Here is a 27,194-nt window from a genome sequence, read left to right on the forward strand (position 1 = left end):
AGATGTTGACGGATGTTGAGACATGTTGTTGAACTTTTGAGAAAACTTGCTTTGCCCTAGCAGAGGTTCTTTGAGAAGTTTAATGAGGATGGAAAGAATTGTGTTCAGGCAGAGTGTGCAAATGAAATAGATGTTATTTCCAATACTAGGAGATGATTCATTATTAATGTGGCTTTTTCTTTTCATTGGGCAGACAATATTTTTCTTGCCTTTTCCACTCCACATTAATTGCCATATTTTCTCAAGAAGCCTAGCCCCTAATTTTCCCTTTACATCATACAAATCCTTTGCAGTCAAGTTGTCATAGTACAATGTCATAGCATCGAGTGTGACATTGTAGATGATTCTCAGTAATTTCATCCACCCTGGTTGAGCATTGTTGTTTTCAACAGACATAGTTCCTTGTGTCTCAGTTCCAGCAAAGCTCTCACTACCTTCAGACTTTATACCACCAGTCATATGTTCAGGTGTTTGGGCCATCATGACCTTTTCTTCCTTGAGGTTAGATATTAGCACCCTTATCTGACACTTTTCCTTTCCCTTGATGATCCTTCTTGCAACTGTACTCATCTTAGAGGGGTTATCCATTTGAGAGCTCCACATGTAGCAGTTGTTGTTGGTCCTGATTCCTTTCATAATTACTTCACTGTCTTTGTTCACAATCAGACATTCAGTTTTAGTGAAGATGATATTCAGACCTTGATCCCCTAGCTGACTGATGCTTATTAGATTTGAAGTCAAGCCCTTGACCAGTAGAATATTGTCAAGTTTATGAGCTCCAGGACACTCAAGCTTGCCTATCCCCTTTATTTCACCTTTAGCTCCATCACCAAAGGTTACATAGCTTAAGTCATGAGGGTGAAGATCAGTTATCAAGTCTGAGTTCCCAGTCATGTGTCTAGAGCATCCACTATCAAAATACCACTCTTCTTTGTGAGCTATTAGACTTGTAACATTAGTCTTAGGAACCCATTGCTTCTTGTTGATAGGCCTGTGATGTTTGGGTATGGGTTGATAGTGAGTCTGTTGATGAACATGGCTAGGATAACCATACAGCTTATAACAGGAAGACCTAGAGTGTCCAGCTTTCCCACGGTATTGACATCTCCATCTTTGGTGTTTGCTCTTCTGATGATACTGATGAAAGAGGGTAGGGTAACCATACAGCTGATAGCAGAAGGGCCTTGAGTGTCCAAAATTCCCACAGTAATGACATCTCCATCTTTGGTGTTTGTCTTTCTGTTGTTCTTTCTTCTGATGGTGTGACATATGATGTGACATCTTGGAACTGCTCTTACTATTGCTGCATTTAGGTTTAGCTTGAGGTTTGCAGCCAGTGTAACTACTTTCAGCCTTAGATTTATGGTACCCTAATCCAGATTTGACTCCTGTGATTTGTCCAGTTAGAAGAATCTTGTCTAAGGAATCAGATCCATTGTTCAGCATCCTTACATACTTGGTTGTCTCTTCTAGTTTTGAGTTTAAGAGCACAACTTCAGTCTTTAGCTTGAAGATGGTTTCCACATGTTCTGCTTTTTCTTTCTCCAGTTGGACTATCTTCTGACTCTCAACTTGTTGATCTTCATCTAGCTTGACCTTTAGAGCCACAGCTTCTGTTTTCAATTTGGAGATGGTTTCCAAGAATTCTACCTTCTCATTCTCAAGTTGAGTTATGTCTTTCTCCTGATTTAAAGACTGCTTGTTCAGCTTAACACTTTTCTGACACAGATCTCTATAGATAGAGGCCAATTCCTCAAAGGTTACCTCACCATCACTTGATTCAGATTCCCATCTTCCTGTCAAAGCAGTCACAAGATTTGCAGCCTCTTCAGTATCACTCTCATCAGACCATGTGGCAACAAGACTCATCTTCTGTTTCTTAAGGTAGGTTCCACATTCAGACCTGATGTGTCCATACCCATCACATTCATAGCACTAAACCTCTTTTCCTTCTTTGGGCTTCTCATCTGCTCTTGCTTTTCTTCCAGCATTGTTGTCAGACGAGATGTTCTTGACATTTGCCTTGGATCTGACATCCATTTTCTTTAACAGTCTGTTAAACTGTCTCCCCAGCATTGCAACTTCATTGGCCCACTCTTTATCCAAATCTTGATTGTTTTCCTCTTCTGTGTTGGATACAAAGGCAATGCTCTTGGTTTTATTTTCAGTTCCCTCAATCAATCCCATCTCAAAGGTTTGGAGGGAGCCAATCAACTCATCTACCCTCATGTTGGAGATGTCTTAAGAATCTTCTATGGCAGTCACCTTCATTGCAAATCTCTTAGGGAGTGACCTAAGTATTTTTCTCACCAACTTTTCATCTGTCATCTTCTCTCCCAGGGCTCCTAAAGCATTAGCTATCTCAAGGATACTCATGTGAAATTCATGAATGTTTTCATCTTCTTTCATCCTTAAGTTTTCAAACTTGGAGGTGAGCAGCTGAAGTCTAGACATCTTTACCCTAGAGGTGCCTTCATGAGTGACCTTGAGAATGTCCCAAGCATCTCTGGCCATTTCACAGTTGTTTATCAGCCTGAAAATATTCTTGCCTACGCCATTGAATATTGCATTCAAGGCTTTAGAGTTTCCAAGAGCAAGATCATCCTCCTCCTTGGACCATTGTTCTTCAAGCTTCTTCTCAGTGGTGGCTTCTCCTTCTTTAGTAATGACAGGATGCACCCAACCTGTTAGCACTGCTTTCCAAGCCTTGTTATCAAGGGATTTCAGAAATGCTACCATTCTAGGTTTCCAATAGTCATTGTTAGAACCATCCAAAATTGATGGCCTATGAACAGATCCTCCATCTCTCTCCATTGTACCAGAAAGTATATCCCCTAGATCTCACCCAGAACCAGAGCAGGATGCCTGCTCTGATACCAATTGAAATTCTGGTATCAGATATAAGATGTCGAAGGTAATGGCACGACACTGATATCTACTAATACACAATGGATAAAATAAACAGAATGGTAAAGCGAATAACACAAACAATTGTTAACCCAGTTCGGTGCAACTCACCTACGTCTGGGGGCTACCAAGCCAGGAAGGAAATTCACTATAATAGAATTAGTTCAAAGACTACCCGTACACTTCACCAAGTTACAGTCTTTCTCACCTAATCTCTACCAGTGCAATTTCTACCTAAGCACTCTTAGATATGAGAACCCACTCACTTCCCTTACAATCACACACCCGTGATTTTAAACAACAATCCCTTGTGAAAAGAAAATACTTTTCAATTACAAACTCTTGATTTCACTTCACAGTTTCAATCAAGAAGACACACTCTTGATCTTTCTTCAAAGCTTTGATCAATAAGACAAATCAGTCCAATTCAATCATCAATGGATGACTTGAATGACCTACAGACAGAAACCTTAGCTCTCTCTCTAAATTTCGCTCAGTCTTGGTTGTGTGTTCAAACAGGTTTTCTAAGTCCCTTTTTATAGAAACATTGGACAGCTTGAAAACCCTAAATATATTTTCCAATCAAATCTTTTCATATCAGCTGTAAAGATCTCCTTGGAAAATAAACAAATCTGGTTGAAATCCCTGAAAGAATGCGCCAGCTAGCCATATCTTCAATCAACCAATGATTGCCATTAATTGTGCAATCACAAAACACCAGACATTCATATTGAATGTTCTGTGTACAGGATGTCATGACATCGGGTCTGACATCTGGAAAAAATCCTTCATAATCCAATTTCCTTTTATAGCAGGTACAGCCATATCAGATACCATGACATTGTGTATGTCATCTGAAACAATCCTGCATGAGCATGTCTTCCAATTAAGCTCCAGCAGGTACATCCAATATCAGACGCCTTAGCATTGTAAGTGGCATTATGAAACAATCCTACTTGCACATGTTCTTTAACTCCAGCAGGTACATAGGATATCTTATGTTAAGACATCACACATGACATCTTGTGAACACTCTTTGTTTTACCAAAATTGCTGCCAACACTTAGAATCAACATACCTGAATGGTGATGTGTTATATAAGAGAAACTTCAATATCGTTTTGCTCAAATGCGTGGATAGACACGAAGCAGACCTGTTGATGACTGAAGCTCATGAAGGTTCCTTTGGTACCCATTCCAATGGACATGCAATGGCAAAGAAGATGTTGTGAGCAAGTTACTATTGGCTGACAATGGAATCTGACTGTTGCAAGTTAGTGAAGAAATGCCACATGTGTCAAGTTTATGCAGATAAGATTCATGTTCCTCCGACACTATTGAATGTCATTTCCTCTCCATGGCCCTTCTCCATGTGGGGAATTGATATGATTTGCATGATTGAGCCTAAAGCTTCGAACGGACATCATTTCATTTTGGTGGCAATTGATTACATCACAAAATGGGTCGAAGCGGCGTCATATGCGAATGTAACCAAGCAAGTTGTTGTAAGGTTTATCAAGAATTAGATCATATGCCGTTATGGTGTGCCAAGTAAGATCGTTACCGACAATGGATCAAACTTGAATAACAATATGGTGGAAGCTCTTTGTAAAGACTTCAAGATTGCACATCATAATTCTTCTCCCTACATACCCAAGATGAATGGGGTTTTTGAAGCTGCAAACAAGAACATCAAGAAGATCATACAGAAGATGGTTGTGACATATAAGGATTGGCATGAGATGCTCCCATTTGCTTTGCACGGGTATCGTACATCCATCCGCACTTCAACAGGAGCAACCCCTTTCTCTCTTGTATATGGTATGGAAGCAGTGCTCCCTGTAGAGGTTGAGATTCCTTCATTACGTGTGCTCATGGAAGCCAAGTTGACTGAGGCTGAATGGTGTCAGACCAGGTTTGATCAGTTGAATTTGATTGAAGAGAAGAGGTTGATTGCCATGTGTCATGGTCAGTTATATCAGTAGAGAATGAAGAAAGCTTTTGATAAGAAGGTTAAACCTCGTATATTCCGAGAGGGTGACCTTGTGCTCAAGAAGATCCTATCTTTCAAACCAGATTCTAAAGGCAAATGGACTCCTAATTATGAAGGCCCGTATGTTGGTAAGAGAGCCTTCTCAGGCGATGCTTTGGTTCTTTCAACTATGGATGGTGAAGAGTTCACTCATCCTGTGAACGCAGATGCAGTCAAGAAATACTTCACCTAAAAAGAAAAGAACAGCTTGCTAAGTTGAAAACCCGAAAGGGCGGCTTAGGCAAAAATGAGCGTCTCGGTGGATTGAAAACCCGAAAGGGAGATCCAGGCAAAAGTTAGAGACATAAAATAGAAAGAATCATCCCGATAAATTGAGTACCCCATCTTGGGGAAATTTATGCAAAAGTTAGGGATTATGGCAAGTAACTGCGTCCTGCTGATGTTCGGTTTGGAAAACTTTGTTGAGCACAAGGGTTGACGGTGATTCATCATCCCCAGTAGCGGCCAAAAGCATAGTGAACATCAAGAGTTGGTGGAAGGATTAGTGGTCATTTGTATTCAATGTAACCCTTTTCCATGTAAATTACCATTTTCAACTTTGTAAAGATCTATGGAGTCTTGTCATTTACAGACTACCATTCTATTAAATAAAGTTGAGCTTTTATCCAATTGTTTCTACTCTTGTTTACTTCAGCCAAATAGTTTAAAATTTTATTATGACCATTTTCGAAATTAAAATTTTAAAATCAAAATCATTTTTCTTAAACATATAAAAGCAAGAATTTTAAAGCAATTAGAAGGAACGTCAATAGCAGTTCGAAAGTAGTAAGCCCTAAGTGCGGAGCATTATGGGTTCTCCCCAAGCAGTTAATTCTCCGTAATCCCCAAAGTCGAGTTGGTTAATTCAATTCCCCGACAGAGTTTGTGTATTCCTTGGCGGGATTGGTGATTATTACCCAGCCAGTTTTTATCTCCAGCAGAGTAAGGTTGGTGTCCTCAGCAGTTCGCATGTTTGTAGTAGAACTTTGGTTTCCTCACCAATCACCATCAGATTCTCTCCCAGTCAGAGTTTCCTCCTAGTTTCTGAGCAGCTTTTCGCGCTTATTCCCCTGCAGGTTTGTCTGCCATTTGATATGGTGTTGACCTAAAATTCCTCGCAGACTCGATAACATTTTTCTCAGTAGATCTCCTCCTTCCCCAACTAGGTTTGAGCCTTTGGGATGTTGATCTCTCTTTTCTCCAGAATTTGTCTCCCTCTCTTGTAGATTGACCGAGAATTGTACCGATGAATCAAATTGCGACACCTTTGTATCCTTTACGATCGTTTTGTCAGGATAATCATCATATATATATATATATATATATATATATATATATATATATATATATATATATATATACACACACACACATATTTATACTTATATAATTTCATGATTGCATAATTGCATGATCATAGTGGTCGATTCATTCCTGTGATTATTATTCTCTGTTATGGCGGTACTTTATCCCCATATGAGTTTGGTGTCTGTCATCCCTCGATTGTAGAGTGTCAGCCCCTTAAGCAGAAAGACTTAAACCTTTCTCTTTTCCCCACTGAGTTATTTCCTCGTGGATAATTATTACTTCAATTTCCTCCCTAGTTGATTATCTGAATGGAACCACTCCCCTTGAGTTATATCCTCATTGGGTTGAGTCTTGATTGATCGTTTCTTTCTAGCTCTTACCTAGATAGATGCTTTGGGTCCCCTAAGAGTTTATTACTAAGTAACTGGTAATATTCTTCTTAGTTTGCAGTTTGTTACTTCTTGCCCAATGCCCGACAAGGTACCTCTGATTTCTCCTTAGTGGAGTCCCCAGTGGATTCATTTTTTATGTTTTCTAGGAAATATATCCTTGATATGTTCATCCTAATCGATGACAGATATTTTCTTCCCCCGTTTTGAGTTTATCCTTGATATGTTCATCCTAACCGCTGACGGATACTCTCACCTTTGGTATTCTACCCAGTAAAAAGATAGTTGTAATCCCTATTTTGTTTCCCAGAGAGTTAATCCTTGATATGTTCATCTTAACCGATGATGGATTTCCTTCTCTTTACGGTCTTCTTCCCAGTAGCCGGTAGTTGTAAATCCTGCTTTTCTCCCCTTTGCAGAGTTTATCCTTGATATATTCACTTTAACTGGTGACGGATATTCTCTCTGTTGGTAGTCTATCCAGTAACTGATAGATGTAATTCCTATTTCTCTCCTCACAGAGTCTATCCTTGATATGTTCATCTTAATTAGTGACGGATTTTCTCTTAGATGGTATTCTATCCAGCATTTGATAGATGTAATTCCTAGTTTTTATTCAGTTTGTTTATCCTTGATATGTTCATCTTAACCGGTGACGGATATCCTCCTTAACATCCCCAAGCAAGTATATCCTTGATATGTTCATCTTAACCGGTTATGGATTTTCTTTCCTTTGAGTCTATCCTTGATATGTTCACCTTAACCGGTGACGAATATTCTCATCTTTGGTCTTCTGCCTAGTAACTGATAGTTGTAAATCCTATTTCTGCATTTTCCCCCAGCAAGGTTATTCTTACCCAGTAACCCGTAATGAATACTCCCTCCTGGCGGTTCCTAGTGAGTCATCCTTGATATGTTCATCCTAACCGATGATGGGTGTCCTCTCTGTCAGATCTTTATTATCCCCTTTACCCAGTAACAGGTAGTGGATAATAGGTTTCTACTCCTCCTGTGTTGAAGATTATTGCTTCCCCGGTTGAGTTGAGTGCGTATTTCCTTAGTGAAATTTCTTTTCCTGCATGATTCAAGTCTGTCAGTTTTATCCCGATCTGCTCGTTTCCCTTGCAGATTTTTTGTTTCCCCGGCTGAGTCTTTCCATTTTTAATGGAATTCATCTAGTCTGCCAGTAGTTTTTAAGTCGTAGCCTGGCCTACGCATAACCCTTTTCCCTCAGAGTCTCTATCTCCCAAGTGAGTTTTCCTTATGAAATGCATTATGCTCCTGCGGACATTCGGTCTCTCTGATTTGTTTTCATTTTTGGCAATATTTCCCCACAGAGAATTCGCTTTTACATTCACATTGTATGCATCATGAGGTATCTTAGGGACCAAAATTTGTATCTATATGTTGTTATTTAAGCCCATTCTACTGAGTCGGTACGAATATTTTAACCTTCACCTCCTTAATTAGAATGTCCTTAAATAGGGGCAGCTGTAAGATCCCAATTTTGATCTTAAGACCCCTCATGCAATTTCATCATATGCATTAGCATTGGGATCATACCTTGGCATCCTCCTCACCCTTTTTTCATTAGGTTTGTTTTGGGAGAGATCACCAAGCACCATGTGATTGTATCATACTTGTATATTATCATCTTACTAACCAAAATACCAAAAATACGTCTTTGCATTTGCCTAACTCTTTTGTAGGTAGGGCATGGTCCCCATTGATCTATCAAGTTCATATCTAGGGTTTAATACCCTAAAGCTAAAAGCATAACCAAGGAATGATCCACTATGTCTATAAGCATCATATATGAGTCCTAGTGATCTTTACATGTTATTTTGATCAATATTTCTTCAAGAGTTTGGAGTTGGCTTGCCTTGGAAACCCTAGTTTGTCTAGGTATCCAGAGTAACTTATTCAACAAGCTACCTCACCAATTGATCAAATATTTCAAGGGACACTTCAAAATTCATCATAGTATGCATATATGATCTACCATGAGCTTAAAATTTCAATAGAATTGGAAGTTAGCAAGTTGGTTGATGGTAGTTGGCCAGATGAATTCATCTAATAAAAACTGGGTCTCCCTAGACCCTATTGTTAATACCTTAGGATTGGCATTAATTTTTTAAAACAAATAATGTAATCATCTTTGTTGTTTTAATATGTTGGGTTGAAGAAGTTCAACATCTGGACCAACATGTCATGTACGATGTCTCGACATCATGCCTGTGACATCGTACATGTGTAGAAAACTGAATTAATTAATTCAGTATATATTCTGGGATTAGTGAGGATATTTGGTGAATATCCTAACTTCCTTGTGGAGGTCTTAAAGACTCAATCAGAATATATAGGCTCTAAATATGGAGATATATATGGAGATATTTTAGGAACTAAAAGATTGAAGATCTTATTTGTAGCAGAAATTTTCTGTTGTCTTTGTAACAGCAAAGAAGAAGTTTGCTGCGATTTCTGAAGGCCCAAATCCAGTCGGGTGATTAGGTTATAAATAGCATATTGTAACCTAGTTTTTGTAAGCCTCATAGAATGAAAAATTAGGGGTGTGTGTGAGGTAAACCTCCCAAACTGTGGGAAGGTTACCATGTGTTTCTCAGTGTTCAAAGCTGAGAGTATTTGTAACTCAAAGCCTGTAGGCAAGAGTTGTTATGGTCTTGAACGAAGCTGTGAAGCAAGTTCAAGTTGTTTAACATTACATTGTTTTTGTAGTGATAGGAATGGAAACTGGAGGTTTCTATCTAGGAGTTCCTAGGTATAGATTGCATTGGGTAGGGATTAAGTGAAGAGTTGTAAACGGGGGAGTTTAACTCTGAATTAATACTGCTGATAGTGGATCTTCTTCCTGGCTTGGTATGCCCCCAGAGTAGGTGATGTTGCACCGAACTGGGTTAACAATTTCCTGTGTTTGTTTTCCTTCTGCATGTTATAATCCTGTCTTCCTTAACTTAGCTTGTATTTCAGTCTGCTTATCAAGATAATATCAGACCTGGTACATAGCCTTCTGTTTGAATGTCAATCAGAATGTTTTGACATTCATCATTAACAGCACATACTGAATAATAGGCAAGTTGGTTTTTCTGCTTCAGTTCAGTATTTATTTCAGTCTGGTCTCCAAGAGGATAACAGACCTGGCCAAAGGATCATTGTGAAACTGTCAAACTGGATGCCTTGACAGTTAGTCATGTATGCTGATATTGAAGTAGAGACTGGTTAGTCTTTTACAGTACAACAAATTTAGCACTGACTGTTTTCAGGAACATAACTGAATCAGCATGAGGTATATGTTCTAACTGTCAAACGGAATGTTGTGACATTCATTCCTGACAGCATGTGCTGAATTGTAGGGTGATTAGTTTTTCTGTTTTAGTAATTTTCTCAGGCTATTCTTCAGGAATCCAACAGCTGAGCTAAAATCCAGGAAACTAACAACTGAACTACATTAAATGAACCTAACAAATAGCCTATTTGTTAGCACCCTACTAAGTGGAAATTAGATTAACTTGTTTAACCTTTATTTTAGGAAATACAAGTACAAGGCCAGCTGACTGGAATAATGTAACAGATGATGTTCAAATCACTATTGAGACATCTTGTTGATTACTGTGTAGGAAAATAACAAAAGTTAGTGCTATGGTTGATCTCTGCTGAGTCTTTCTACCAGATGCTCAGCACTAGGTGTTCCTCCATTCTAGGGTGATATAGAAGCAGATGTCGTGACATCTGTGAACGTGAGCATATTAGTACAGGGTTTAATTTGTATAATTGTCTTGTTGTATTAGTTACAATGTTGGATCAGATGTCATGACTTGGAGTAGAACATCTGAACTCTAACTACGCCAGAATTTCACCTATCCCCTACAATTTTCACCATATGAAAATGCTTACAAGATAAAACTTACTCTAAATGACATTAAAAACAAATTTCATGTTGAGACCTAGAGCTAGTTTTGCTTGGAAAATCATTTTCTATGTTGAAACATTATAGGTCATTTTGTCTAAACCCTAATTTGAAAGTCAACTTCCTAAGGCCATAACTTGCTCAATTTTTATGAGATGAAAGATTTCCAAGTTACACAATCAAATTCAATATGTCTACTTCAAGTTTTATGTATGGAGTGAGAGCTAATTCAACTTTTATGAGCATGTTATATTAGGATACATTATAGATCATTTTTACCCTATACCATTGAACAAGTGATTTTCCTCAACTTCAAAAATTCATAACTCTATCATTCTAAACCCAAATGAAATGAAATTTGTGACCATTTTGAAGGTATTTGAAAGATCTATAACTTTGATGAATACATGTTTCTCATTTTGAGCTCACATGAAAAGTTAAGTAAGGTGGAATATTGAGGTATGAGACTTAACACTTAGAAAAAATTTCAACATGTTGAAATTTCCAAACTTCCACCTCAAAATGCACCATGATCCATGTTCCAAATGGAAAAGTGTCCAACATCAAAGTTGTTCCCCTTGATCTAAGCTTTCTAAAGAGTCCAATTTCATCCATTTTGGATGAGGTTTGCTAGGGCTGCGCATGGTCTTAACAGGTCTGCATCAAGTGGAAAGATCAAATGTTCAAAACATCATATTGCATTGACTCGCCATTCAAGCTTCATTTGAGTTTCATTTCAGATGTAATTGAACCCTAATGGGTTGCTTCATGGGCTTGTACACGGACATGCAAGCTTGTGCACGACATTGCCAAATTTGGAAGAAAATGCAAGTGTGCAAATATCACTCCCTAATGCTATAAATACTTGCCCTTTGTGCTCATTTCAAAGGACCTTTGCGCGCCAGCTTTTCCCCCTCTCTTCAAACCTTCACAATTCAAAGGAACCCCTGAGAATTTTCAATATGAAAATTGAGTTTGAATCTCACTATTTGGAGATTCAAAAACTCCAGGATCCAAAGGTTTGTTCCATTGCCATGCCACTTCTACCAGCTTCTTGAGTGTGATCAAGCAAGGTTTGAAGCAAGCAAGATCCAGTTCTGCACATCATTGAAGGTATTTTCCAGAAATTTTCTTCTCTTTGATTCTCACTCAATTCTCATGAATTCTCTTGGATCTTTGGTTGTATGAAGTCCTATCAATGTAGGCAAGAAGATTGAGTTGCTTTGAGGTCAAATCGAAGCAACTGAGTTGACACACCTCAAAATTCAATTCCTCATATCTTTCTATATATTTGGAGTTAGTTAAAATTGAGGTCAGATTCGTGCTCTACGCCATTTTTTCTTTCAGATCATGTCCTCCTTTTTCGTTTATGTGATGGTGATGACTGAACCAGTCCGGTGAGCCTCGCCTGAGAAGGTGACCGGAGTTTCAGCGTCGGTGGTGTGCTGGAAAGGTTCTGAGCCACATGATCAATTCAAAATGTTTAATCTCACGCGTTGGTTTTGATTACCATCCCTGTGGCACATTGACTTAAGTCCATGGTCGAAAGCGCGCTGATGACCACTTGATCTACCACCTCAATTAATGAGGGAGATCAAGTGGTCCACATTTTTTCTAATTATTTGAATTTCATTTAATTCGTTTTATTTTTATTAATTCATATTAATTTTAATATTGATCCAAAGAATATCAGAGTTTCACCAAAAAAATTTAAATAAAATCCTCTTTCATATTTTGAATTAAAACTATTTTTTGGATCATTATTAATATTTTTCATGATTTAATTTATTTTGTGAATATTTTTAAATGTTTAAAAATAATTTTAAGTTTCCAAAAACTTATGAAAATTTTTCTCCAAGGTCCTTTGACCTTGTTTGACCTATGATAAATCTCATGGCCATTTCTTTGGTGTTTTGATGATGTTTTAGGAATTTGACAAACCATATTTAATTTAATGCATTAATTTTAGTATTTTTAATTTGAATAAATGTCAAATAATTGGTTTGAGCCATTTTATTGGTCTTTGGAAGTTTGACTTGTGTTGTTGGGCCTTGGTCAAGGTTGATTTGACTTTGCTAGGTTAAGATCATTGGATTTAGGGGATTGATGGAATGTACATTCCATCTCCCAAAATAAATGAATGATATTAATTTGGTAAAAGTCCTCCTTTGTCCAATTTGAGTTTTGATCCATTCCCTTCCCTCTTCATCTCATTCCCTTTCTTTATGCATCCATTTCATTTGACCTATGATATCTCAATATCCTAAGGCTAGTTGATTGCAAAATCAACATAAGTATGGATGAGATTAGGCCACCTCTTTTGCATATTATTTTTGTGTGTGGTATGTTTCATGAGCATAGTCCATTATACTATGCCTCTAACATGCATTAACACCAAAATTCTATTGCCCGACCTCAGATAGTTGTGACTTCTACATAAGTCCAATTAGGATTGCTTAACATAGCGCTATATTTTTGACACAAAAGGCATAGCGTTCTAGTTAGTGAGATTGTAAGTCTCCCCTATTTTATGGTATTGTGTGGAAACTTTGCCTTTTTTCCTTCCTTTGGAAGATGTCTTGGTTCAAGGATCCATGCTTGTGATAAGTGGGTTGAGTATTCTCCAAAGAATGACTTAAAATGAAAAGCAAAAGCAAAAGCAATACTAACTCCTAACTCATTAGCAACTAACATTTAATTTCAAGTCATTTACCTTAATGCAATTTAATTTCAAGTATTATTCATTTGCCATTTATTCATACCATTCTAATTGTTTATATTAATGTCATTTTCACTTTGTCCACTTGGACCATATTGTGTGATATATCTTGTTTGCTTGTGTGGTCTTTGACCATTAATGTACATAATAAGAACAAAAACCTAAAAAACATCTTGTGTGGACTGTTAGTTTGATCTGAGACTTTTGGATTTAGAATTTAGGCAACATTCCCTATGCAAAAAGGACTTGGCCAATGCCAACTTTTATGAAACCAAGTGCTTGCAATTTGAAACTTTATCTAATACATCATGGAAGATCCCTTTGAGTTCATCTGCAACATGATCATTATGAAGCTATTATTTTGAACCTATGACTTGTGGAATTCATCTGCTACATGGGAAAACTTAAAGAAGATCATGGAGTTGATAAGCTTGGATGTGGCTATCTTTATTTGATGCCTTGCTCTTCAAGATGATACATTGTGCATTGTTTGTTGCTTGATTCTAATGTCCAAGGGAATTTGGGTTTCTATGTGACACTCTTGTCTATTGGATTGCAACCCATTGGTCAGATCTTTTCAACTCTTAACTTTTAAATTGGTGCTTAGGATTAGTCTATTCATCTTCTCCCCATTTCTTTAATTTCAAAATCTCTCCCTCCTTTTAAAAATCTTATTTGCTTGTGTCTGTTTTTCTAAACTTAGACCATATCGCAAACTAGAAACTTTAGCCTTATGCCATTGCATTTTCAAACTTCTTTTCTTAATCAAATTTATAAATAGACTTAACTATACTTGACTTAAAATTTTCAAAAGCCAAAAATAATTAACTCATTAAAATCATTTTTAGGCCTTTGTGCCTTTCAAACCTAGTTTTTGTTAAAAGCAATGCATCCACTTTGAAATTTATACCACGAACTACGAGGTTTTGATCCCTCATTTTTATGTTGGTACGTAGGCACAAGTCTGAAGGTCTTGTCAAACACAAAAATATAATTAATGAATTCTTTTCTCATCCCCCCACTCTATTTGTTTCTAAACATCATTTTATACAAAATACATATGCACATAAGAAAGGGGTCCATAGAAGTACCTAGGATACTTTGGGTGCTAACACATTCCCTCTGTGTAACCAACCCCCTTACCCGTAATCTCTAGAATTTTATTAGTTTTGATTTGAAAACTTATTATTTTTGGGTTTTGTTCGTACTTTTCCCTTTTCCCTTGGAAACAATAAAAGCGCGGTGGCAACTCTGGTTTTATTGACGTCTAGTTTATCCATAGCTTGATGGTCATGAATTTACCGCTACAGGACAAACTTGTACTCATTCCCTTTTCTCTGTCTAACAAACCCTTCGCTTTCTTGGGGCCCTATCCGACTTCTAGGTTACAAGTTGGAAAAGTTAAGAATTTTTTTCCAAGTTTTCGTGTTACCATGCCATCAGCGTTCAAAGAACGCTCCCTCGGGCTGTCCTTTATGGACAAACCTGCACGAGTGTTTCGATATGCTCCACCTACTCCCATTAAGTAATACACTGCCTAGCTCGACAAAGTCCAACCCAAAGGAAACAATAGTGGGAAAACCTAGGCATGTATGACATGGTCGATATATCTAGAATTGGCCCTAGGTATAACCCAACCATGTTATTAACATTAATCTTCTTCTAGGAAGGTTCGACCAACACTTTCCAGTTTCCTTGTGACGTATTAACACCAACTTTATTTGATGTAGCAACCATCATAGGATTTAACCCCTTACGTGACAATTTTACTCCAACCTTAGAAACCACCAACAAATTCACCATCGAGTGATTCAGGTTCAAAAACTTCATCCTCGCCAACCATGACAAAGAAAACGTTGAAGTCTTCGACCAGGAGCACATAGCCTTCTTGACCCTTTGGCTCGCTTATTACATTTTCAGATCTATCTCTTTACAAGTGGCTAAGAACTTTATACCTTTAGCCATTCAACTTCACGAAGGTCGCCACATCTCATTAAGCAAACTTCTCCTAGCCAATATCTACTAATCACTTGGAGAAACCTCCTATAAATTAAAACATCTCCCTGAAACCAACAATTCTTTCCTAGCTTCAAGTCGCTTGTGGCTTTTGCAACTTTGGCTAAATGCCACATTTGAACCAAAACATCACATCACTACCTCTCCAACCTTGATAGCACAAGATGACTGCAGAACTATCGAAGGCACCAGGCTTTCTCTGACTACTCCTCAAGAAACCCCCTCACAAAAGATACTTATGAAATACATCAATCTTTTCCTTGAATCAACCATTTTTGCTTCAACAATGTCCCTTTTCGTGGATCGATGTGTGGGTTCGTCCTGATTCAGGAACATGTTTCCATGGGTTTCTCCTTCATCAGCTTCCATGTTGAACTCTATTTGGGAAACCTTTATGACCCCCATACTCTTATCCATAAGAATATAAGCTAGGACTCCTGGCTATGGTTTCTTTGGATACCAGTCTAACTTAGTTGCCACACAATTTGGCTTTAGCCAAATGCTTCCATGCTCACTTGACATTCTTGAAGACGATATCTGATGGTCGGAGATGAGATTTACCATTTCAGATTTACAAAGCTTGCACTGCATTTTCCCATAAATAAGTCCTCAAACTTCCTATTTTCCAATTTCAACAATCATTTTTCATGGCCTTTGAATACCACAACTGGTGGACACAATACTTAAATAGCCACGTTAAAGAAGACAACTTTTGAAAGAGATTATTTGTTGCCTTCTTTGTCCTACCAAAAAACCCAGGACCACAAGGTATATATTTATTGTCTTCGAATTATTCATACCTTTAGTTTTCTTACGTTTCGATCGCAAGTGAACCTGAAGCATAGACTGACCTTAATGATAAAGGACCTTCCAACATAGGAGAAACGAAGAAAACAAAAAATTCCAAGAAAAAAAGTTACCTCTTTCTTCTCCGACCTTTCCTCATGGATTGAGACAATTATAATAGTTCATCTTTCAAAATCGAAAGCGTGATCCTGACTCCCCAGTTACCAAATCCAAGAAAAATAAAAAATCTACAACCACTTCGACTCAGGTATATCAATGATTTTGACCTTATTTTTTGATCTTTTTCTGGAAAACCATCTATCTCACTTGACTTAAGTTTTAGGCTACTCCAAAGCCAATAAAAACTTAGGCTAAAAAAGAAAGCTTTGAGGAGATTGAGGAAGCTCTTATCTTATCAAGGTCAAAACCTAGAGCCTCTCCCCGACCAAACATAAACCAACAAAAGAAAGGAACACCAAAAAAATCGAAACCCAAGAAAGATACCGCTGCCTCGACTATCGGTCCCTCCAACAAAAACAAAGAAGAAGTAGAAGCAACAAAAGAAAAGGATAAGAAAGAAAATAATCGAGGAAGCTCAAGACTTTCTCTCAACTGAAACTAAAAAACCAAGCGCACCTCAAAGCGAATCGTTCGAAGAACCAGACAAAGTTTAATATAAGGTACTTCTCGATTCACCCCCTATTCTCCTCTTTCTACCTTACTTTAGGCTTCAACTCACTATTCTTTCCTCTTTTTAGGGAACAACATAAAGAACCAGAATGAGACAAAAAATCCATTAAGTATCCCTTGTTCAATTCCTTCTAAAATAATATCTCATATCCATTGGTTGGATTTCCTTGATTCCAGCATTTCTTCTGTTCATATAGATAACCAAACCATCAATAACATAACAGCCTCTTCTCCATAACCTGCAGTGGAAGTCAATGTCAACCAGCATTCTCCATAAAGAAATGAAGAATTGGATGATACCACTGCACCCGTTCAAGATAATATGGCTCAAGATGCTCGGCAACCTGATAGCCCATAAAAAATCAAAGAGCAGGCTATACCTAATGTTGAAACTGCCCCAGTCATAAAAATTGATCAACTTGCCACTAAAGAACCAGAGAAAGCTCAAGCTGACATCCATGACTCAGTGTTGAACACGTATTTGAGACAAGGAGAAATCGTTTTTCTCAAAAGAAAAAAATCCTACTAAAGCTTTCAAGAGACTCCAAAAGCTTCACAAACTATCAATATGTTATAGGTCAAGTCACTCTTTTGACGTCCCGTTAGCTGATACTGATAATAACTCAATCAACCTCCATATCTAACAATTGAAAGGCAATATCTTCGAGGTCGACCTTCCCAACACCATCGAAGGAGATGCTCGACTTGGGGATGATATTCAACGCTTGTTGGCTGAACTCAATAAACAACGGATGTCTGATACCTTGGTTAAGTACCTCCTTGAATTCGAGGCTTACTTTTATCAAGTATGCAAATACATTGATCTCAAACGAACAAACAACTCTCAACTTAAAAGGGTGAAAGACACCATGACAGTGGCCTGGGACGCAAGCAGCGAGTCTAAACAAGAGGTCGAGAGGCTCGAAGCCAAACTTCAAGAATACAATGACAAGAAGATCTCACTAGACAGCCAAATTTCACAACGTCGAGCCAAGATTCTTGAGCTAAAAAAAATTGAGATAACCTGGAGAAAGAGAAAACAGAGTTATCCTGGGAGAAATCACTCCCCTATAGATAAATGATCAATGAATAGGCCACCAGAGGTGTTGAACATGTTGAAGCCTCTCTTAACTTAGGGCTTGAAGTTAACTCCTTGGAAGAAATCCATGATCGACTGGTTTCCAGACTCAGCTTCTCCTATACCAAACTTGAGGAATTTATATCAAAACTTCAAGCTTAAATCTCATTTCTCTTATTTTCTTTGATTTTGACACTTTTGCTTTCCTACTGCACATTACTCTTTAGCAATTCGAATTTCTTATAACATAGACTTATACCTCTTAAGGTATTTACCATTTACTCTTAAAATTCGTTTATCAACTGTTAATTCTTCAATTTCATAAGCATTATTCGAAAATGCTTGAATAACTTGAAATGGGCCTTCCCAATTAGGAGACCACTTGCATAAGTTTTATCTCTTTAATCCATAAGCAATATAACCTTTCAAATGTAATATCCAACCGAAAACACTTTCAACTTTACTTTCTTATTATAAGCGTTAGCCACTCGCTTCTTTTGTCTTACTAAAACGTCTAACGCTTCCAACCTTTCTTCATCTAAATCGACTATTTCATCCAACATCATGCTCCAATAAGGGTTAGATGCAATTTCTCCCTGCCTCTGAATTCGAACTGATTGTAAATATATTTCGATCGGCAAGATAACTTTGTGTCCATAAGTCAATCAAATTGGAGTCATATTTGTCTCCTCCTTGGGAGAGGTTCGACATGCCCATAAGACTTGATCTAACATTTTATGTCAATTCTTTGGTTTCTTCCTAACATGCTTCTTGATCAAACCAATGACAATCTTATTAGCTGCTTTGACCTGACCATTTTCTTGAGCATAATAAGGTGTTGAAGTCAATACCTTAATCCCCATTTCAGAGGCAAATTCGTGAATCTTCCGACCATTGAACACTGACCCTTGCTCTGTCGTAATGGTCTCAGGAATTCCAAACCTATAATAATATTTCTTTGGATAAACTCTATTATAGCATCTTGATCATCATTGACTTAAGGAACTACTTCGATCCATTTTGTAAAATAATCAATGCCTACTAAAATATATTTCTGACCTCTAGAGAACACTGGTCGAATTTCACCAATATAATCCAAAACCCATCCTTTGAACGATCATGGCTTTACAACCATGTGCAATTCACTAGCAGAAACATGTTGAATACCTTAATGGATCTGGAATTCTGGACAACCCTTAGCAAAGTCGACACAATATTTAAGCATTATAGGCCAATAGACACCTCAGTGACACCACAACCATCACATCTTGTGCCCTACCTGATGAGCACCTTATGCTCCACTATGGACATTCGACACGACCAAATATTCCTTGCTTTCACTAAGGCATTTAAGTAAAAAAACCTCAGGCATTTTCTTAAACAATTTGTTTCCTATGACCACGTAGCTCAGAGGTCAATATTTAACTTTTCGATCTATCGAACCAACTGGATTTTCTAAGTAACTAACTATTGGCTTTCTCCAATCAGTGTCGACCAAATTTTCAATAGTTAGGATCTCAAAGTTCTCTGGATCTACTAACCCTAACTTAGTCATTGCAAGATCCGATGGGGACAGTCTTGTTGACTTCACTCTCCCTCGAACTTCAATCAAGTCCTTTAGTTTCTCTTTAGAAACTCTAAACCCCGAGGAAACTTGTGCCAATTAATTTTCCTCTTAATTTTCAATTCTAGGGATATGCTGGATATCCACAAAATCGAAATACTTAATGAGTCGATTCACTATAAAAAAATAAATGATAAATTTTTTCTTAATACATATGTATTCCTTTGTTATCAGTTTCATTACCAGTTCAGAGTCTCCTCTTATTTCGACCCACTTTGCCCCAAAATCTAACAAGATCCCAATCCCAACTATCAAAGCCTCGTACTCAGCTTCATTATTTAAGCAAGGGCCCTCAATTTTATATTTGAACTTAGTCGAAATCTTGTTTGGAGAAATAATCAAAATCTCAACACCAATCCCATTCTTATGACTAGAACCATCGAAGTATAACTTCCAAGGTTCCGTTTCTAAATAGTTAAAAGGCGCCCCGACTATCGTATGATCCACGATAAAGTCAACGACCACATGCCTCGTCATGGCCTTTAAAGGCACATATGTAAGGGAGTAGTCTGTTAGGGAAAAAACCAATTTCCTAATTTGACTATGTAAGATTGGTTTAGACAACATATGCTTGATAATATCAAAATGAGAAACTACATAGACTTCAACTAGATTTATGTAATGCTTCAATTTCATACAAGAAAAGTACAAACAAAGGCACATCTTTTTAATAAGACTATACCTAGTTTATGTATCATTTAAGACTCGATCAAGGTAATATATTGCCTTTCGACACCATTATCATCCTTTTGTGCTAACATACTTCCTATAGTCAAGTTTGAGGAAAAAAATGTACAACCTCATGCATCTATTTCAAACCGAAGGGGACAAAATTGGAGGGTTTACTAAGTACTCCTTTATTTCATCGAACACCCTTTGATTCTCTGGTTGCTATACAAACTCTTCCCTCTTCAGACGAATTAGTGGCGAGAACACTCAAAGTTTGCCACTAAGGTTTAAAGTGAACCCCCTTAGAAAGTTAATCTTCCCTAAAAGAGACTGAAGCTCTTTTATGGTCGAAGGAGGCTTAGTCTCCCTAATCGCCTTCGTTTTATTCTGGTTGATCTTGATTCCCTTTTTATGGACTATGCAACCAAGAAAGTCCCCTACTTGCACATAAAACGCACACTTAAGAGGGTTCATTTTCAACCCATATTTTATCATCCTTTCGAATGAATGTCGAACATGGTCAAGATGACCATTTCCTGATGCAGACTTAATGAATATATCATCAATATATATTTTCATAAATGTTTCGATATAGTCATGAAAGATAGAATTCATCACCCTCTGATAGGTTTCCCCAGCATTCTTTAAGCCAAATGGCATAACTACCCACTCGTAGATGTTCCGAAGACGTTCCGTTTTTCTTAATTACTGGAAAGGTATTGGTAATCCATTTGACATACTTTTCTGTTCTTATAAACTTGCTTCTTAGGAGCCTTTCAATCACCTCTTTTATCTTGAACATGATTTCTATGGAAAAACGTCTAAGAGTTTGCTTGTCTGGCTTCTTCCCCGTCTTTATTGACAGTCTTGATTCCACCAAATCCTTGCTCAAACCTAGAATTTCATTATAATCCCAAGCAAAACAATCCTTAAATTCATGAAGTAACTTAGTTACCTCTACCCTTAGATCTGGGTCGATGTTAGCACTTATGTAAGTCAGTTTTTTGATAGTTCAATCGCCCAAATCAATTTCTTCAAGTCGATCTTGAGGCTGCATCTTTGTAGTAGACACAACTAGATCCTTCTCGAAACCCAAAGGCTCATCATCAAAGATGCAGTCGAGCCTTTGGCCTCTTTGACTATCGTCTTCTAAGCCGACTGATTGCGACTCTTCGATTGGTTGAGGTCCAACGTGTATCCTTTGGCTCACGTCAAACACTTTTATCTCATTGGCTTATACAACCCTATATGGTACTTCGGCTTCCAAAGCCACTTTTAATATGTTCTTTGATACGTAAGTTGAAATTCGCTTTAATGCGTCGAATTCAGACATCATCATCAAATTCATCGCCCTAGCCAGTTGGTCGGATTGTGTCTGAATCATAAAATCTCTGACCCATGATCTCTCTATCCCATGTGAATCCATGAGTTAGGTGGAGCTTCAAAGAATATAAGGCATTGTCAAGAGACATGTAAGCTAACCCCGCTGGTGTGCAAGGTGCAATATTGGCTAAATTCTTATCAAAATTTCTTTTGTCTACATGGTTCACCTTTGCCATGTAGTATCCTTGGTCAGTTTCAACATTCTTGACTATCCCATCATCTCGCTATATTATTATCCTTTGATGCAATGATGAAGGCACTACTCCTACTATGTGTATCCATTCTTGAACCAGGAGTAAATTATAGCTAGCCCTCGATGCTATGACCATAAAAATTGGGGGCCAGGTTATATATATATATATATATATAATATATATATATATATATATATATATATATATATATATATATATATATATATATATATATATATATATATATATATATATATATATATATATATATATATATATATATATATATATATATATATATATATATATATATATATATATATATATATATATCCCATTGTTGCATCTACTTAAATAACTCCCATAGTTTGACCTGTCTTTCCTTCGTAGTTTGAAAGCACCACGTTATGGGGCCTCAAGTCTGTATCGAACTTCCTAATTTTTTCCCAACAAGAATTGGGGCATCAAATTCACAACTTCCTCACCATCTCCCAAAATCTTGTTCATCGTCTCCTTTTCCACCTTCACCCTTATGGACAGGGGCTTCAGATGACTTTTCATCCACTCATGGGGTCTCTCAAAAAAGTTATTATGTTCTTAGATACAACCATTATTCATCACGAAGTAACATAATGGCTTGTGTCTCTTCATATCCTCTTCCTTACAATCTTCAGGCTTAGCAAACTCTGTCACACAATCATACTCCCTAGAAAGTACGAAGACCATGTTGCACAACACGTCAAATTCATCTTCTGACCCAGAGTCGAAATTGTCTGTTACCAATTCGTCTTCCTTCGATGAAATCTTGTCTTTCACCTTTTCCTTTGGATGACTTGTCTTAGGAGAAAATAATTTCCTCCCCATTGGTTTCTTCACCTGTTCATTTATTCGAATTTGATGTTATTTATTGTTGCTTGACTCTGATGCCACTCGACTTTGGTGTTGTTTGTTGCTTCTTGATTCTAAAACCTCCCTCTCAACTTTCTTTTTTCTCTAGAACCTTCTCAATTGTGACCTTGACATAGGGTTTTTGCCTTTGTAATTACTAGGCTCGTATGAGTGCCTTTACGACATCTGAAAGTTATCTCTATAAGTCAAGAAGGAACCTCGACCCATCTCAAAGTTTCTCCATTTAGAATTTCCAGCCTGCTCCTTGCCAACAGGTTTTGTCCACCTTTTCCATCTCCGACTTGTAACGGGTCAGAGTCGATCTTTATTTGATTTTTTATTTTGTCAAACTTCAACCTGCCTTCAATCAATGTGTTCTAAACAAGATCCTTGAAAAGAAAACACTGTGAGGTTTTATGCCCTAATAAATTTTGATATTTACCGAAACCTTGTTTCTTCCTTTGTTCTAATGGGGGTACTTTTGTGCTTGGTAGCACTAGTACTTGATCATTTGCAACCAACAAGTCAAAGATTTCATCGCATTTGGTTACATTGAAGGTATAGGTCCTCTTAGGGAATTTATCATTTTTCTCAGGCTCAGAAGGGTTCTTCCCATTTGTAGGTGTAAGCAACTTACACACATATGAGGGCCCTGGTTTTAATTCAGCCACACCAACCTCTATCTCTTCAAAATGGTTGTATTCGACATCTGATGCTAAGTCGTTTTCTTCCAAATTGACATAAGCTACACATTCCTTCTTACCCTTTTTCACTATATATTTCTCAGCCTTCAGTCTTTCGACCTATCAAACCCTATCTGCCAACTGGGTCATATCTCTAAGATACTGCATATTTATCTTCTTCCTAATAGAGTAATCTACTCACCCAAAGGCCATCTCGACTAACTCATGTTCATGCACTTGGGTAAAGAACCCCATTTTTAACAGACGGAATTGATTCAAGTAATCATCGATTGATTCAACGAACTTTCGCTTCACACTCGACAATTCCTTAAGGTTAATCTTAGATTTCCCCATGTAAAATTGCTCATGGAGTAACCTTTCTAATCTAGTCCAATCATTGATTGAATGGGCAGGAAGAGTCGTAAACCATGTAAAGGAATTTTGTGAGAGAACTAGGAAAATATCTCATCCTTAAATTCTCATTGTTAGCTATGTCTCTCGCCTCGGTCAGATCTCAGGCAATATGTTCGATGATGGACTCATTAGTGTCGCCAACAAACTTTGTAAATGTAGGGACTTTCCATCCCCTTGGACGTTCAGTTTGCAACACGTACTCTGATAGAGGAGATGAGTAATTTGGGCTCTACAGGCCCATGTTTACCCCATTTTGAGCCATTATCCTTTCGACAATGGTCGTCAGGTTATTTTTACCTAAGATATTCCCTTGTCGAACCTGGTTAACGACCTGATCAACCTCTTAGTTTCAATTAACCATCATGACAGGTGGACACTCTACTTCCCTAGGTATATCTTGTTCGACCACCCAGGGCACCATTTGATGCCCCTGATTTACGATATTTTCCTCCAAAACTGGCCCTTCGTTTCGAACCTGCCTAACGATTCAGGGTTGTATAATAGGTCAAACATTGCACTGGGGGAGGGGGGTGCAAAAATAACAGCAATTCGATTCATTTGAGTTGCTAACTGTTGGTAACTCTGATTCATATTTTGAATCAATGGGTTGAATATCGTACCCATCTGTTGGGTAAGAGTATTTACCATGTCATGGTTACTATCACCCATTTGATGTCTCATTACCATTATGGAATTCATCATGAACATTGGCATTGCCTAGGAATCAAATTCCATTCCCATTTGGGGTAGCATGGTTCGACTGCGGTTACTTATGGCCGATCCAAACGGCAAGTTTGTCGAATACGTATTTGTAACACTATCAACAAATTTCGTAGGATTAGTTTATAGGTTTTCCATCATTGATATTGACATCCTATAAGGTTGTTCATGTCCCAACATGGGCATTGTGAAACTTGCGGCGAAAGGCCTAGCCTTTGTCTCCAAAATAGGTCTAGGAGTCACTAGGTGACTCTAGGTTATTGGAGATAAAACTATTCCTTCTGGTAGAGTTGATAGCGTAATTGTCGTTAACGGTATGGATGTTATGCTAGCACTTGAAGGGATTGGTTCAGTCGACATTGCAACGACCGTGCTTTTCCTAGTGCTATTAGAGGGTTATTCTCCATTGTTATTTCTGGGAATAGCCATCCTCCTGGCGTATCTCCTTATAGAATTCCTAACTTCTCTCTTTGTTATTCTACCACTTCTTAGTCTCGTACACACTCAGAAATGAGAAATTAATGAAAATAAATGATATTTTTTTGAAATAAAATCAGCAATTCATACAAAAAGGGTCGCACCGGGAGTGCCATTTGTTTACTGGTAAATTTGGTAAACAAAATAAGTTTATATTAATACTTAAGGGATGAAATTCGAAAATATCATGGAACATATTTATGTGAATTTAGACCTTTGAACACCATGTTATTATTGAAATCTAAAACACAATGTGAATATAACAATGTGAAATTTTGACAAGACTAGGTAAAAGATTTTGAAGACAAATATAATTGAAATTGAAATGTAGAAATGAAGATAAAATCATAAATGATCGAAATATAAATGAATGCAGGAAAAGGCTTGAATATAAAAGTGCTTAGAATTTATAAATATGAAATGCATACGTACATTCTCTTCACTCGTTTCTCAATTACACAGATACTTTGAGTATGTAGAAATATGAGTACAATTGTGGATCCTTATAATGTGAACATACGTCCCCTTATATACTAAACAAATCACGACACTTTTTACTTTCATGCAACTGTTATCTTTGACGAGCCTCCATGTGTCTTCGAGTAACCACCTATTCTAATCCAATTCTAGCTCCTTCAATCAAACCAAATAACCAACTTAGAGCATTTGAAATTTTCATTAATTCCACAGATGCTACCAATGCTCATCGACTTTCAGCTGCATATATATATATATATATTATATATATTATATATATATATATATATATATATATATATATATATATATATATATATATATCCTTATAAATATATATATCGGATTGAACTCTAGTCTAGGATAGTTTCTTGATTTAACAAGTAGTAGAAGTACGCTCAAGCATGCAGTAGTCTAAATTGCTAGGATTGTTAGCACGTTGAATTGAGCTTTTTGTTTAAGCTCAATTATTTAAGTTAACTTGTAGCTTAAGTTAGCTTAGTCTATAAATAGACTAATTCTCTCAGGTTATTGAGGGGGTTTAGTTGTTGTTATTCACTTGTAATCTTTGAACTCTAGTTGAGTAAGTGAATAGAAAAAACAACTCTAACCAATCATGTTTCTCCTTCTTCCTTCTTCTTTCTCTTTCATAAAACCCAATAGGGTTTCATATGTTTATTCAAGAAACTCAATCTTTCTTACATTTTGATATGTTCTTGACAACATCAATTCACAACAAACCGGTGTGATGAGCATGGCGAAGAAGATGTTGTCAGCAAAGTATGAGATTGAGAAATTCACCGATATGAATGATTTCGGTTTATGGCGCTTGAAGATGCAAGTCCTACTGATTCAACAGGGTTTTCTAGAAGTGTTAAAAGGATCAGAGAAGATGGATGTTGATCTAACAGAGAAAGAGAAAACGACGATGATTGAGAAACCCCACAACTCCATTGTATTGAGCCTTGGTGATAAGGTTCTTCAACAGGTTTCGAAGGAGAAAACTGCAGCCGGTGTATGGACAAAACTCAAAGGTTTGTACATGACAAAATTGTTGATCAATAGTCTCTACCTGAAGAAACCTTTATATTCATTCAATATGAGTGAATACAAAGTTCTTGCTGAGAAGCTGGATATATTCAAAAAGTTGATTCTAGATCTTGAGAACATTGAGGTCAAGATTGATGATGAAGATCAATCATTGTTATTGTTGTATGATTTACCTAAGTCTCGTGCTCATTTCAAAGAAACTCTCTTGTATGGAAGAGATTCTTTGACCTTTGAAGATGTTCAACCAACCTTGTACTCTAAGGATTTGAACAAATGAGAGGAGCACAAGCCTTTGTCAGTTTGTGAGGGATTGTCCATAAAATAAAAATTCACAAAGAAAGATGGTAGGTTTGAGAAGAAGACTGATAAAGTTTTACATAATTCTTATGGTGGTAATGCTTTTGCTATTAGGTGTTATCATTGTAAAAAGGAGGATCACAGAAGAAAGGTGTTCCCTGATTGACTGAATAATCATGGTGGAAAGGATAATGGTAATGTATCTATTATGCAAGATGATTATGAATCATCTGATGTTCTGGTGGTTTCAAGTAGCGACTATATCAAGGAGTAGATTAGGGATTCAGGTTGCACTTGTCACATGACTCCAAACAAAGACATGTTTGAGGAATTGTGTGATCAAGATGGTGGATCAGTGGTGCTAGGAAACAATAAAGCCTGCAAAATTGCAGGTATTTGATATGCAAGATTCAAGCTCCATGATGAGTCAATAAAGTTATTGACTGATATCAGTGTATGTACCTAATCT

Source organism: Lathyrus oleraceus, chromosome 4 (genome assembly GCF_024323335.1).
Source record: "Lathyrus oleraceus cultivar Zhongwan6 chromosome 4, CAAS_Psat_ZW6_1.0, whole genome shotgun sequence".
NCBI lineage: Eukaryota > Viridiplantae > Streptophyta > Magnoliopsida > Fabales > Fabaceae > Lathyrus > Lathyrus oleraceus.